This window comes from Cygnus atratus, chromosome 5, assembly GCF_013377495.2.
Source record: "Cygnus atratus isolate AKBS03 ecotype Queensland, Australia chromosome 5, CAtr_DNAZoo_HiC_assembly, whole genome shotgun sequence".
NCBI classification, from domain to species: domain Eukaryota; kingdom Metazoa; phylum Chordata; class Aves; order Anseriformes; family Anatidae; genus Cygnus; species Cygnus atratus.
Window position 1 is genome coordinate 12,853,426 of NC_066366.1, and position 12,908 is coordinate 12,866,333.

Below are 12,908 nucleotides of genomic sequence, written 5' to 3' on the forward strand. Positions count from 1 at the left end.
AGCGTGCCAGAATTTCAGCGTGATTTTTGGATAGGGTGTATTTAACATCTGTTTTCCACAAACATTTGTGAATGCGCCTTTGAAAATTGCCTCCCATTAAGACTTCTGTGAGCAAAAGTCTATCATTTGTTGTTGGCAGGAAGCGAACAAAGAGTTTCAAGGTGGCTGAAGCTAGTACAATATAAAACATTTAATGAATATTCACAGAGCTTTGGGTTTGCTTTAATCCCTCTTATTTTATGTCCTTTGTCACGGTGGACCTACATCTCTGAATGATGAGCAGGGATGGCTCTCCTTGGGAAACCTGCAGGGTGCAAACACCTCAGCCAACTGCCCCATCTCCACTGCCAAGTCCTTCGGGTACCTACCGAGCAGCCCCTTCACAACAATGTGAAGGAAGACAGCCCCAAATCCACACCACATTCAAACTGGTGCATGCAGGTGTCAGAGGGTGCCACGGGACCAGCCGAGATGGCTGCAGCAGACGCAGAAACCTCTGGAGAGGGGCTTGCAGAGGCTGCAGCTGGGACAAGAGCCACTGTCACTGCCCCACAAAAGAGGGGCAGTGACACTTTTAGACACTCAGAGCCCACTGCCCACCCTTGCCTCTTTTTTCTTTTGTTTGGGGAACGCTTTGTACTGTGTTTTGCATGTGCAGTTGAGTGACAGTTTCTTCAGTTGTCCTACCCTGCAATGCCTCTGCCCTGGGACAGCTGCTGCCATGAGAAGATGGCTCTAACTTTAAAGCAGAAATGACACTGTGCTATATAAACCTATCATTAGGAAAATAACCAGAATGATAGGATTCCTGCTCCTACTGCGTGTGCATATAATTACATCCATACAAGCCCTCAAAGGTCTGCGTGGGAGAGGAATTTTTTTTTTTTTATTATTCCTCTTAAGTCACAATATTTTAAAAGAAATTACAGCACCACAGAGAGGAAGAGCTTAAATGCTTCAGTAGGTACCAGCAGGTGCTGTGTCAGAAGGGATGAAAGAGCATGTCTGGTGCCAAACAATAGCAATTCTCCATCTTACTCTATGGCCCTAAAGGGGAGGAAGTCCCTGCCAAACAGACTCTCTTCGGTTAATAGCTACAATTTTGTCATTAGGGAGAACTGCAGAAAGTGCAAAACCACCGTGCCTAATTGTGACCTGAGAAAGCTGATGCCTTTAATTACAGTCGCTGGGGAAACACGGGGGAAGCTGGAGCTAGGGCCGAGGCCAAGCCTCCTTCCTCGGGCCGGGCGCGTGCAGGCCACGCTGCCTCAGCTGGCCGGGCAGCTGCGTCTGGCACACGTCATCCTGCCTCTGCTGCAGCAAGCCTCCTTGGAAAGAGATGGCTTCTCCTCGCCTTCGCCACCTTCAGAGCAGCCCTTTGTGGGGAGCGGGCTTTGATGAAGGAAAAGCGGCTCAGCTCCTGGCTCCCGCTGCACGGAACCGAGCTGGAGAGCCAGAGCAAATAGAGAGGAGGCAAAAGCCAGCTGATGTAGTCAGCGGGTTGCAAGGCAAGAAAGAAATGAGCGGGGGTGTGAGAGGGGGAAACATCCATCTGGTTTTGGAGAGAAATCCGGTCTCCTGTACGTTAACCAGTGCAGGAAGACAACCAAAGAATGGCTTATGGATATCCTGCTTCAGGAGTGCCCCTAGCTATTACCAGACCCCTTTGCTCACCATATTTGCAGGATCTAGAGAAACAGAAACGCATGCCAGCCCATATATTCAGTCAAAGAATCATAGAATATCCCGAGTTGGAAGGGACCCATAAGGATCATCAAGTCCAACTCCTGGCACCGCACAGGTCTGCCCAAAAGTTTAGACCATGTGACTAAGCGCACAGTCCAATCGCTTCTTAAATTCAGACAGGCTTGGTGCAGCGACTGCTTCCCTGGGGAGCCTGTTCCAGTGTGCGACCACCCTCTCGGTGAAGAACCTCTTCCTGATGTCCAGCCTAACCTTCCCCTGCCTCAGCTTAACACCGTTCCCACGGGTCCTGTCACTGGTAATAACAGAGAATAGGTCATCTGCCTCTCCACTCCCTCTTGCGAGGAAGTTGTAGACTGCGATGAGGTCCCCGCTCAGCCTCCTCTTCTCCAGGCTGAACAGGCCCAGTGACCTCAGCCGCTCCTCATATGTCTTCCCCTCTATGCCCTTCACCATCTTCGTCGCCCTCCTCTGGACACTCTCCAACAGTTTAATGTCCTAACAGTTTAAAGGAGAAGCTGAAGACAGAAGTCACAGAAGTCACATGCTGGGGGATCTCTGCAACAGGTCACAGCTTTTCTGCTACAGGGTGAGGAGAAATGTCTCCGCAGAAGCAGGCTCTGTTTAACATCATTCCTGTGCAACAGCTTCAGAAGAAGGTAAAACATTTACTACTCCTGAACTGGAGCTTGGCACAAGCTGTCAGCCCCACGTGTTATCCTGCAACTACAGCTTCTAAATAAATAACTAATTGCACTGGAATTTCATAGTGCTTACATAGCAGAGTCATTGCTGTGACACGACTCCATTACCGCATGTAAATCCAATTAGATCCCAAAGTGCACTGTGCAACTACAATCGGCCCCTGCGGAGCTGCGACGAGGGGACCTGCACAAGGCCATGCAACTAGATACTAAATTACAGTCAATCTACCTCCTCTTTAGTTGCATTAAAATGCTAATGCTACTGTAATATGGGCCCATTTACCAATGCTGACTGTCTTACCATGCAACACTGGAGTGAACAAGGTGCATTGCCTGAGAGCATTTAATTCCTCAGTACAGTTTAGCGAGCAAAGCCCTGCTACATCTTATACCTTAAAACAACAACCAGATTGGCTTTTATAATGCTACAATCGCACGAGGCTGGGGATGGTGTTTAAATGAATCTGAGCTGCTGTTACGACTACCCTAAGTTTTCTGGCCAAGCAAAGCACTCTGGACAACTGGACCATGTCACCTCCTGACTGTGTCTATTTTTAATGAAGACACATTTCTGCCATGAAGCAGATGTGCCTAGGAGCACATCAGCCACACACAAGAGGAAAAAGAGGGCTGGACTGAGCCTCTTTAAGCTTCATATAAATAACGCCAGCTCTGCAACAAGAACAATAATACAACACTCAGAAGCTATGTTTTGTATTTGCAACTTTGCACAATGTGTGCACAGAATACGTGAAATCATATGGTGGTAAAATCTCCCACACATATGCAAAAATTCAGAATGGAAATTCAGAAGTCCCAGAGTGAAATATATTTTCCCAAATGCTGTAATGTTTGGAGAAGTGTTAGTGCACGTGCTTGAAGTACTGGTATAGCACAAGGCCACAAGCCACTCCACTTCATTTAGTAGAACTGTGCTTACAGCACTATTCCAAACATGAACTGCTCACTTTGGCTCCTTCCCAAGCTGAGTTCAATAGATAATCATGTCTGGCTTTTCACACACAGACACCGGCCACCCTAAACAAGAAGATTCTGCATTCAGAACCAACGTGTCCGATAGCCTGCAACTCTTTTAAGTTCTGTTCCTTAAAAAAAAAAAAAAAAAAAAAAAAGTCCTCACACAGCTTCATAGGTGTACCTTCCCTCATCCTAACTATAGTACAAGGGAACCATATGGTACAGATTGGCTTTCTAAGCAGACATCCCAAAGATTATAGGCACTGATAATATAATAATATTAATTCAGTTTAAGAGATAAGAAAAAACAAGGCGAAAAGGGGAATGGATGCGCTAGATCTCCTGATCCACAGGACAGCACTCTGCTCCCCAGTCCATACTGAGACCCATGAAAAGGTTGATTACTTCTGGCTGACAAGTTCCACTCTTTGAAAGGCATCTTCTGCCCCAGAAAGAAGCCTATTTAGCATACAAAAAGGGAGGCAGCTAACTTTGGCCTCCTGCATCTGAAAATATTTCCCCTCAGATGGAATAAATGTCACCCCCAGAGTGGATCGTGCAGTTGCATCACAAGCCGAGTGACATTACCTGCTGTCACGTCAGATACTGTCAAGTGTTGAAACACTCCATACACTCGCATGGCACTCCAGATGGTTAGGGCATTTAACATGAAGTGTAAATGCCTGACACTTTTTCCTTTAGCCTGACACATCTCACCTTTACAACTGACTCCTTGGTGCTCTTTTCCACTCTTTTTCTATAGCCTTGCTTTGTTTGCAGCAAATGCCTCAGCAGTTTGTGGCATTTGTGATCACTGGGAAAGATGCAGGAACACATCTCAGAAATGCTGGGCAGTTGCTGTGGCAACCTTGTCCTCCTCAGACCACAATTTCCAATATTTTAAGAAGTTCCCTGATACTTCGCAGGCTTGAGGGAAACAATGCAGTGGAGAAAAATGAATGATTTTAAAGTCAGGAGGCAATCAAAATGGATTACTATGAGCCACTGGGCCTTGGCCTATCAAAAAGACGATAATGATCTCTCATTGGCAAGGAAAAGCAGTGTCAAAGCAGTTGTGCAGGGGCACAGGCAACGGCTCGTGGGCAAGGCAATTTAAAACCCCCTGCTTTTATCATCTGTTTTAACGCAGAACAGAGCTCCAGATCAGTAGGTTAACAACTTTTTGTTGTTGTTCTTTGTGCTTTTCATAAGGAGGAGTTGGGGAACAAAACTGACCCTTTAACAGCATTTCGTTGGGGGACTAATAATCTTAATTGCTTTTAAATAATCCCAAACAGAACTATGAGTGCATTAATTATCTTACAAAAAATAAAAAATAATTTTTCTTTGTTCCAGGTCGCTGCCTACACAGATACAAAACCAAAACATTCAGTTTAGTCAGGTTTAGTCAGTTTAGAAAAGCAAAGGTTAGGAAAAACATCCTGTAAAAACAGATGATCTTAAATGAAGGATTTCAATAATTCTAAATAAAACAAAATTGCTGGAAATCTGAGAAGTGGCATCATTTATGTGATCCTGGTCCTCTTTTAAATCTGTAAACAAGAATAACACATCCCAAAGTGCCATGGATGCTACACACAACAGGAGATTCTTTATCCTGCACAATTCAAAGTGATCTATTCCTTTAGGAAATAAATAAATCTCACAAGCTATCGGAGCTATATTTTAAGTAAAACTTGAATGCAACAGAGGTGGTGAGAAACAGCCCAGGGAAGAGGAGCAAACACGGAATCTAAGTTCCCCTGTTAATAGCCAAACCGATGCACATGCCACATATTGCATGCATAAATCTAAACTTAGTTTCACTGCAATCAGTACCTGTAATTCACTCCAGGACACAAAATTGTAGCTAATGTGGTGTTACAGGTCAACACGAGGGATCTCAACCACACCTGTCCCAATTAAAGTATGAACACCCAAACATCTGATGTCTTTTGCTATTGGTATTTCTGATTAAGAATGAATAAGAAGGCGAAGGAGCAGAGAGAGCACCGCAACCACAGCCCTCAACAGAGCTTCAGATGTTCTACGGGAAAATAAACGAGAGTTAATAAATCCCATAATCTTGGCATTCGTGTTTCTAAACGTTCCCCCTGCCTTCAGAAGATGTATAATCTAACGGCTCCAGCAGCGATCAGGTTCCAGGCAGACAAAAGACCCTCGGCACAACTCATACGTGGATGACAGGAGCGGCAGGACTAAGTGAGGTACGAGCCAAGACTTGCAGACTGGCTCCCAGCTGCTTTTGCTTTCCCAATGGATAACAGATACTGCATCAAGACACACAATGTCATGCTAGTGAATTCGCTGCTCTCTTAACACCTCATTTTTCTCTCCATCTGAACTTATTTTGAAAGTGCGCAGTTCACTGTCCCCTTCTCCTTTGTCCTTACTTGTGGCGAGGAAAACATGAAAGAGAGCGTGGCTGGTTATTGTTAATGCATCTGAAAGTGCAGCCATTAAAAAGAAGGGTTATTCTGGAACGTGTCACGGTTTTCCTTGCTATTCGCCCAGGCAGCTAATGATCGCCCTAATAGCTCCTCTCTCTGAAGTCATAATAAGCTTACAAATGAACCCATTCAGCACGTATTAAAAAGCAAGGGATGCTCCTTTGATTATAGCCTTTACGGAAACCTGCGCGTATCTGTTTTGTTGCTGCACAGCCGCAATTAGGAGATGCTGCTGGGAGCCGTGCGGCTCGGACACCTCCGAGTGCCATGGCAACACTGTCACCTCTGCTTCGGTGGATCCCGCTGCCATTGGGGCCAGGCCAGAACACTTCAGCACTTCCAGGGATTAAAGAATAATAGGGGCCTAATTAAACCTCTTCGCTGACGCCTCGACACGGCGAAACGTGTGCTGCAGCTCCCGTCAGCCGGGCAGGCGGGATGAGAGAGGGGAGCCTTGTCCTCGCCACACGGCTGCCACCACTGCCCCAGACATCTCACGTCCCGCTTTGGGCAGGAGGCATCCTGCCACGCAGCAGGAACACAAGGCAGTAAAGGGCTACATGTGTTGGAGAGCCTCTACTTTTCCCCGTAGCGAAGAGAACACCAGGCACAATATATACGCCCCCCCCAAATATCCTTACTCCTAAGTACTGTGCATCTGCAGGGAACTTCAGTGGAGAGCCGCAGGGAGCAGGTCCTTCTGGCAGATAAGGACCGCAGCCTACGTGCTGATGAAGTGGATGCAGGGGCTTTCAGACAGCCTTCCCGGTGGGGTGAACTTCGCCCACAAAAAGTATCATGCCTGCTCTTAAAAAGCTCATCCTGTAAGCAACCGCTTCTGCTTTGCCTGAAAGACAAGACCTTTGTGTGGAAGAGAGACTTTCTACATCTCCAGGAGACCGGCTGGGGTTAAAGCAGGTCAAACCATGAAATACAGATAGCTTTGTGTTGATACTACCCACGGTGCCTATTAGGAAGGCCATAATTATAAGAAAGCATTGCTCAGCAAGGATATTTAATACAGTGCCAAGGAGTCTCCCCAGGCAGGCTTTGTTTTAAGGTTTGCAAGCTTTGAGGGGGGAAAGGATTGTCTCTCTTGTTGTGAAGTGGTTCAGGGCCAGCGCGTTTTTAGCTCCATTTAATCTAAATAACACACAACGGCAGCAGTGGAAACTTCACTACCAGAATCGCTTGCAAGCAGGCTGGGAATAGCCTGGGGCAAAACCTGAAGCACCATCAATCATCCCCCTACGTAAGAATCGGTGTGCGCTGACAGGGTGTCATAAGGACTCTCTCAAAAATGAAACAGCAAATTTAACCACAGAAATACTCTGGATGCTGATGAATTTTCTTTTACTCAGACTTTGTTGATATTTTACCTTTCAGGATTTAGTATCTGAAGACAAAACTTCTTCTAATCCAAATCAGAAGGGTGGAATAATTGCAAATGTACCAGTGAATGATGAAGGCACGATCTGAAACACCAACACGAAGCAGCTCACGTGGCCTTCAACCACTTTGTGGCTGGGCAGCAGAGCACCTTGCCCTTCGCACCCCTAAGAAGCAAGAATGGAGTCAGATTTGGTCCAGCAATTCCTGTTTTTACAAAGACTTCACCCCCAAAGGGTAAGAGCACCCAGAGGTTCAGGGTAGCCCCAGTTTTGAAGCTGGTGAAACAAGCATGGGCTCACTTCACCCAGACCCAACCACAACCACTCCCCATCAGCTCAAATTTTGATTGAGAGGCTACATTATATCCTTTATTTCCGTACTTCCCCTCCCTTCTGCAATGCACTGTCTTGACACTGTTATCTGCATCATGTATCACATATGATACTTTTTTTTTGTCATCAGATTCGTGCATTCAAGTTGTCATTTGGCAAACCTGATTTTGCTCAGAAGCATCAAAAAAATCTGAGTCAAAAAGAATGAATGAAAGTGTAAAAGGGAATGCCAAGCAAGCCCTCACTTAAGCACTTCATCTATTCTGTATGGAAACACCAGCTCCTGAAATTCATTTTTTGTTGAGATGGCATGTCCTTGTATAATACCTTATCTTTCCATTATCCTAGGGCAAAACTGCTCAGGTTTCTCAGCTAATACTTATCTGCTGCTTTTCCTGCTGTTCTTGGAGGATTACAAAGCAGTTAGGTGTCTCCAAAGCATCTTGGGGTAATAGCCAGGATATCCTTCTGGTAAAAAAGGCAAGTCAGAGGTGACCAGATAACTACAGAATCTATCAGTACAGACTGGGGGGATTCATGCCTGTAAATTAATGTAACGCTGCTAAGCCTATACCAAACACCCAGAATAAAGACTTACTCACCACTTAATCTTTACTATTGGCCCAGTGAATCCAAAATTAGTCCCTTCAACTGGACTATTGCTCAGTCTAGAGATTTAAAAAAAAATAATCCATCTGAAGACAGGATTTTTTTTTTTTTAATGTCATCTCATTCAGCTATTTTTCAGGAAAAAAAATGACTGCATTGGTGGATACAGTATCGGCAATTAACCAACAAAGCAAACTAACAGAAATTAAGATCTCAGTGTGTAAGAGTTTAGTTAAAAACTTAGCATATTTGCCTCAGGATATATTATACATTTCACATGAGTCAAAGGCAAGATAGGGAGGAATTTACACATCCCCTCTTTATTTTAAAGACACAAAATACAGGATTTAGCTCATGAAGCCAGTTTGAAGTTACCACCTGAGGTTATTACCTTAGCCTTGCTTGGAGACCTCCATTTACAGCCTAGCTGTAGTGGCTTATAAAAACAAGGGAATCTGCCTGGAGCAAAGGGCCCTTAACCTCCATGGGTATGATGATATCTTCGGTTTGACTGCGTTTCACCTCCCCAACAATACGACCAGACCATGGCCTGATCAGAGAGTCAGCTATCTGCTCCAAGCGAGGCCACGTTTTTCTAGCTGAAATAAAATGGCATGTCACAACTACGTTCCCTTTACAGGATCAATTTCTTTCCTACTGCATCTGAAGGCTTAGCGGGCATTTTAATTGAAACGTGAAAATATGGGGGCATTTGCCTTTTTAAAGAGGATGTATCCTTTTTGTTAAAAGATCTAAATGCAGATACACCAGAAAAAAATTGTTCTTTCCCATAAACTCGGGTAAGCCGTACCACAGAAGGGGATTTTGCCACTTCAACTACACAAGTACAGCTAAATTAGCAACCCTGCTTAGTACAGAGCAAGGTTTCTTAGCATCTGTCCACTTTAAACAATGTCTAGCATGAGCTCTCAAACCAATACAGCTTACTCCAAAATCCCAGAACAAAACACCATCAAAAGCCTTTTGCTCACACCAGTTTAAATACAGGCACTTTACGCTTTACACAGCCACTCAAAATACACGCCCATGAACAAAAAAAAAAAAAAAAAAAAAAAAAAGGAAAAAGGGAAAAGGACTAAAGGTCCATGTGGATCTGACCTGTGAAAGCATTACTTTATATATTAAATCAAAGAAGTACCACTAATTACAAAGCTTAACGGATTCTTTGAACACCACAAAAAAAAAATATTGCACTTGTAATGAGAGGATTGAAAAAATACATAAAAACATCAACAGAATATACAAACAAATGGCTAAATCAAAACCTACCAACCGTCCCCGGGCTCATCCTCTGGGGAAAATGTGAGCAGAGACTGACTTTGTACCGAGCCCCAAAGGTCAAGTGCTTCAGTCACGTCCCCAGCAGTCCCCTCGCCAGCCTGCTGCCCCATGCTGCTGGCGATCACGCACCTCAGACAGCAATGGGCTCTGGTGCAGTTTCTGGAAATGGGAGAATCCGAGACCCGAGCCAAGTTCTTGTACTTGGAATTGCTGCATGGAAAGCAGCAGCTGCAAAGCTGGGTGACGCAGCCCCCAGCTCCAGCCAAGGAGGCATGGGGAGCCGCGGGCTGCCTAATAGCAAGGTGGTCACCACGCAGCATCCAAGGGGCTCAGCACCATGCTCGTGTGGCGGTAAGGGATGGTAGGGATGAACAAACAACCCCATAACTGTATCACAGATCATCTGGGGGGAAAAAAAACAACAACCAAACAAACTATAACGTGACCTACTCAAGAGCTCAGGGCCTGAGCTCTTTCTCACAAGGTGCCGGTTCAGAACAAAGCCAAATCCTTCCAGCTCCCCTGCCTCTACCAGCATTCATTCCTTACCGGGACAGTGAAAGGGACAGCAAGTGGTCTGCTACAAAGTCTGATTCGGAGGTACTCTATGAATAGAGAAAATGTATTATAATTACATTAGTAAAGGTAACTGAAGGCACTGCCACATCGTTGTTTGCTCTTTAATTTAACCAAAGAGTGTAAGGTGGCCATAACTGGGAAAAAAAAAAGAAAAAGAAAAAGAAAAAGGTGAAATTGTTCTGCTTTTGCATAAGTCTGACTGCATGATTATAGGATGTTGGACATGTCTAAGAGGGAATATTCTACTGAATATTTAACCTTAGGAATGGAAGCTTGGTTGTCTCTTGTCCTGTTAACATCCATGCATATCTTCCATTAACTCTAATTAGGGATAACAGGGTGTTCACATAAGTATCTCCATAATTAATGTTAATAGCAGTTACGGGCAAACGCTGATGGGAGACAAAATGCCAAGTTTTTTCTCCGGGGTTAAACATCCAGAGCCTGGATGTCTCTCATTTCCAGCTCCTCCAGTAAAGACCGTCTAATCAACTGCACGCGTTGCGGGCAGACTTACACACCGAGCCTTGCAAAAAGAGACAACGCATGGTCACAAGTAACAGCACATACTGTTATTTATACAGAACGTAAACACAGACACACAATACCTGACACATGTGATGCTGATTCAATTCTGGATGCTTACTGCTGTACATACCCCACAACAACATAAAACCGGTGTGGACTGACACATCCCTTTTCCCTTCAAGGTGCCCAGGCTGCACAGAGGAGCAACAATTTTTCTATCATATATTAGAATAAGTCACTTTCAATTAACAAACCAAAGAGCAAACAAGATTATAGCAACAACCTCAATTACCCTTATTAATGCTATTATGCCACCCCTACTTGATAGACTATACAATATTCCCAAATCAGACATTATTAACAAACCATTAAATCTGTAAATGAGAACAGCAGAATTATCTGCCATAATCAGAGCAGCAATAATAATGCACCTTCCATTGTGCTTCTGCCTTGAGCCCTCGGCTCTGCAGCAGTTCATTTAAAAGCATTAGCGGACTGCTGCCAGCCAGGGGTCACTTGCTAGCACAAAGTCTCGCTCTCCGCCCTCTCATCCCATCACAAGCAGAGAATTTCCATCCAACTTGTGCGATTCTGAAGCACAGCAGATTTGTAAGCTGCCTTTACTTGGGCACATATTTATAAAGCCTCAGGGAACCAGGCAAATACTTTGCTGTTTCTCTCCTCACGAGTTGCAGACATTATTTGTAGAAACCTTACGGTGCTGAAGCCTTTGCAGGGACTTCGTGAAGGGGCAAGAAGCACCAGAGCAGGAGTGACGGGGAGAGCCCGTGCAGGAGGAAGAAGCAAGACAAAGTCCTGCCGATACTCGCCACTGGAGCCAGAGGAGGAGCTATGGAAAATCTGACTCACGCATCTAAGCCCTCCCTGCGCCCTAGCGCTAACAATCCCTGGTCCTTGAATGCTTTGGGATAGCTCCAGTCACAAAATGCACACGGGCATGAGTCCCGCTGAAATTAGTAGGTGCTTTGTCTAAAGGATGAGGAAAAAAAAATCAATTCGTGCATTTGTCAGCTCACCTATACTGACCTCATGCTGCATTACAGAAGGGATGTCCCCCAGGACTCATCTTGAATCAGAAATGGACGTGTTTTGGCTTTGCTGTGTAAAAACAAACTTTTTTTTCCTTGCTTTGTTTTCTGCCTTGGGGAATTGGTGACTCAGGCAGGATGCTGAGTACTCAGTGGGATTTATTTTTCAGCATGTTGAGGCTTTTTTTTTATCAGGCCTCCTGGCTTCTTAATGCAGTTCCATTCCAACTAAGATGTTCATTAAATCATCCTGCTCCCCATTTTTTCATCATAATTTTAAAGGGGGGAGCTTGGGAGCTACTGTTTAGGAAAGCAAGGAATAGGGAGCACAGAAGGCATGGACCTGAGGTATACTGGCTGCCTGCAGTGGTGACAGAGCCTGTGGTGCTTCTAATGCACCAGCCTCTTTGCCATTCCCTTCTCAGACCCTTTTACCAAAGGGAAGCATGACACAGCTCCCAGGACGTGCCCTGCACTGGACACCCGAGCACTGCTTTACTGTGTCACCGTCCCCACACTGCTTCCTCTCCTCTCTCAAGTCCATGCTCCACCAGACGCTTTTGAAGATCCATCTATCTGTATCTTGTGTTGAAGCACCCACCCTGCTGCTGAATCCTGCAATCCTACAGCTTCATGATGGACAGAAGTGCCTAGGGGAAAAAAACCTTTCCCTTCCTTGGTCAGGTCTGGCTTCCCAGAGGCACCTTTCCACACAGCTTTTCTCAGAAGAGGAAAAAGAATATTCTGTCCAGGAAGGTATAGGGCCAGCAAACATTTTTAGCCATGTTCTTACTAAACATAGAACATTTCCTAGCAAACAAGGGGTTGCTTTTTAAAATACATTTTGAATACTCATCATACAGTATCTTTTTTTACAATCAGATGAAGCAGTGGAAATGTATTTAGCAGCAGTAGAACCCAAAACGAGCAGAACTCAGCATTACCTGCTGCAAAACTGGCCCCCTCTCCACCCTGCTCATACTTTTGGCATTTAAAAATACACGGTGAAGCAGAAAACAGTCAGTAAAAGTAACACTTGTAAAATTACATTTTAAAATCGGAGCGCTGTAAAGTAGCGGCTACAAAACGAGGTGAAATGCTAAGCAACGAGTTGCCCAGACATTTTTATAGGAATTGGAACCAATGGCCAGTAAGTGTTCACGGAAACGGGAGTTAATTGAAATTTCTGGCTACTCTGTGTTTTAACTGCATGGCTGGTGTGGCTTCAGCTTCTGGCCAACAGACTGACAAGGATATTAG

General features: G+C 44.9%; 1 protein-coding gene across 8 annotated transcripts in view; it reads right to left on the reverse strand.

Annotated features, from left to right (window-relative positions):
• TSPAN18 (tetraspanin 18) overlaps positions 1-12,908 on the reverse strand; it is a 152,059-nt gene that overhangs the window by 24,380 nt on the left and 114,771 nt on the right. For 2 of the 8 annotated variants that reach the window (XM_035550110.2, XM_035550115.2), the window contains one exon: positions 7,237-7,413. The exons of the other annotated variants lie outside the window; for them this stretch is intronic. The gene's annotated coding sequence lies outside the window, so the exon portion shown is untranslated. Of the gene's footprint in view, positions 1-7,236; positions 7,414-12,908 lie in introns of those variants that run through there. 8 annotated transcript variants of the gene reach the window in all.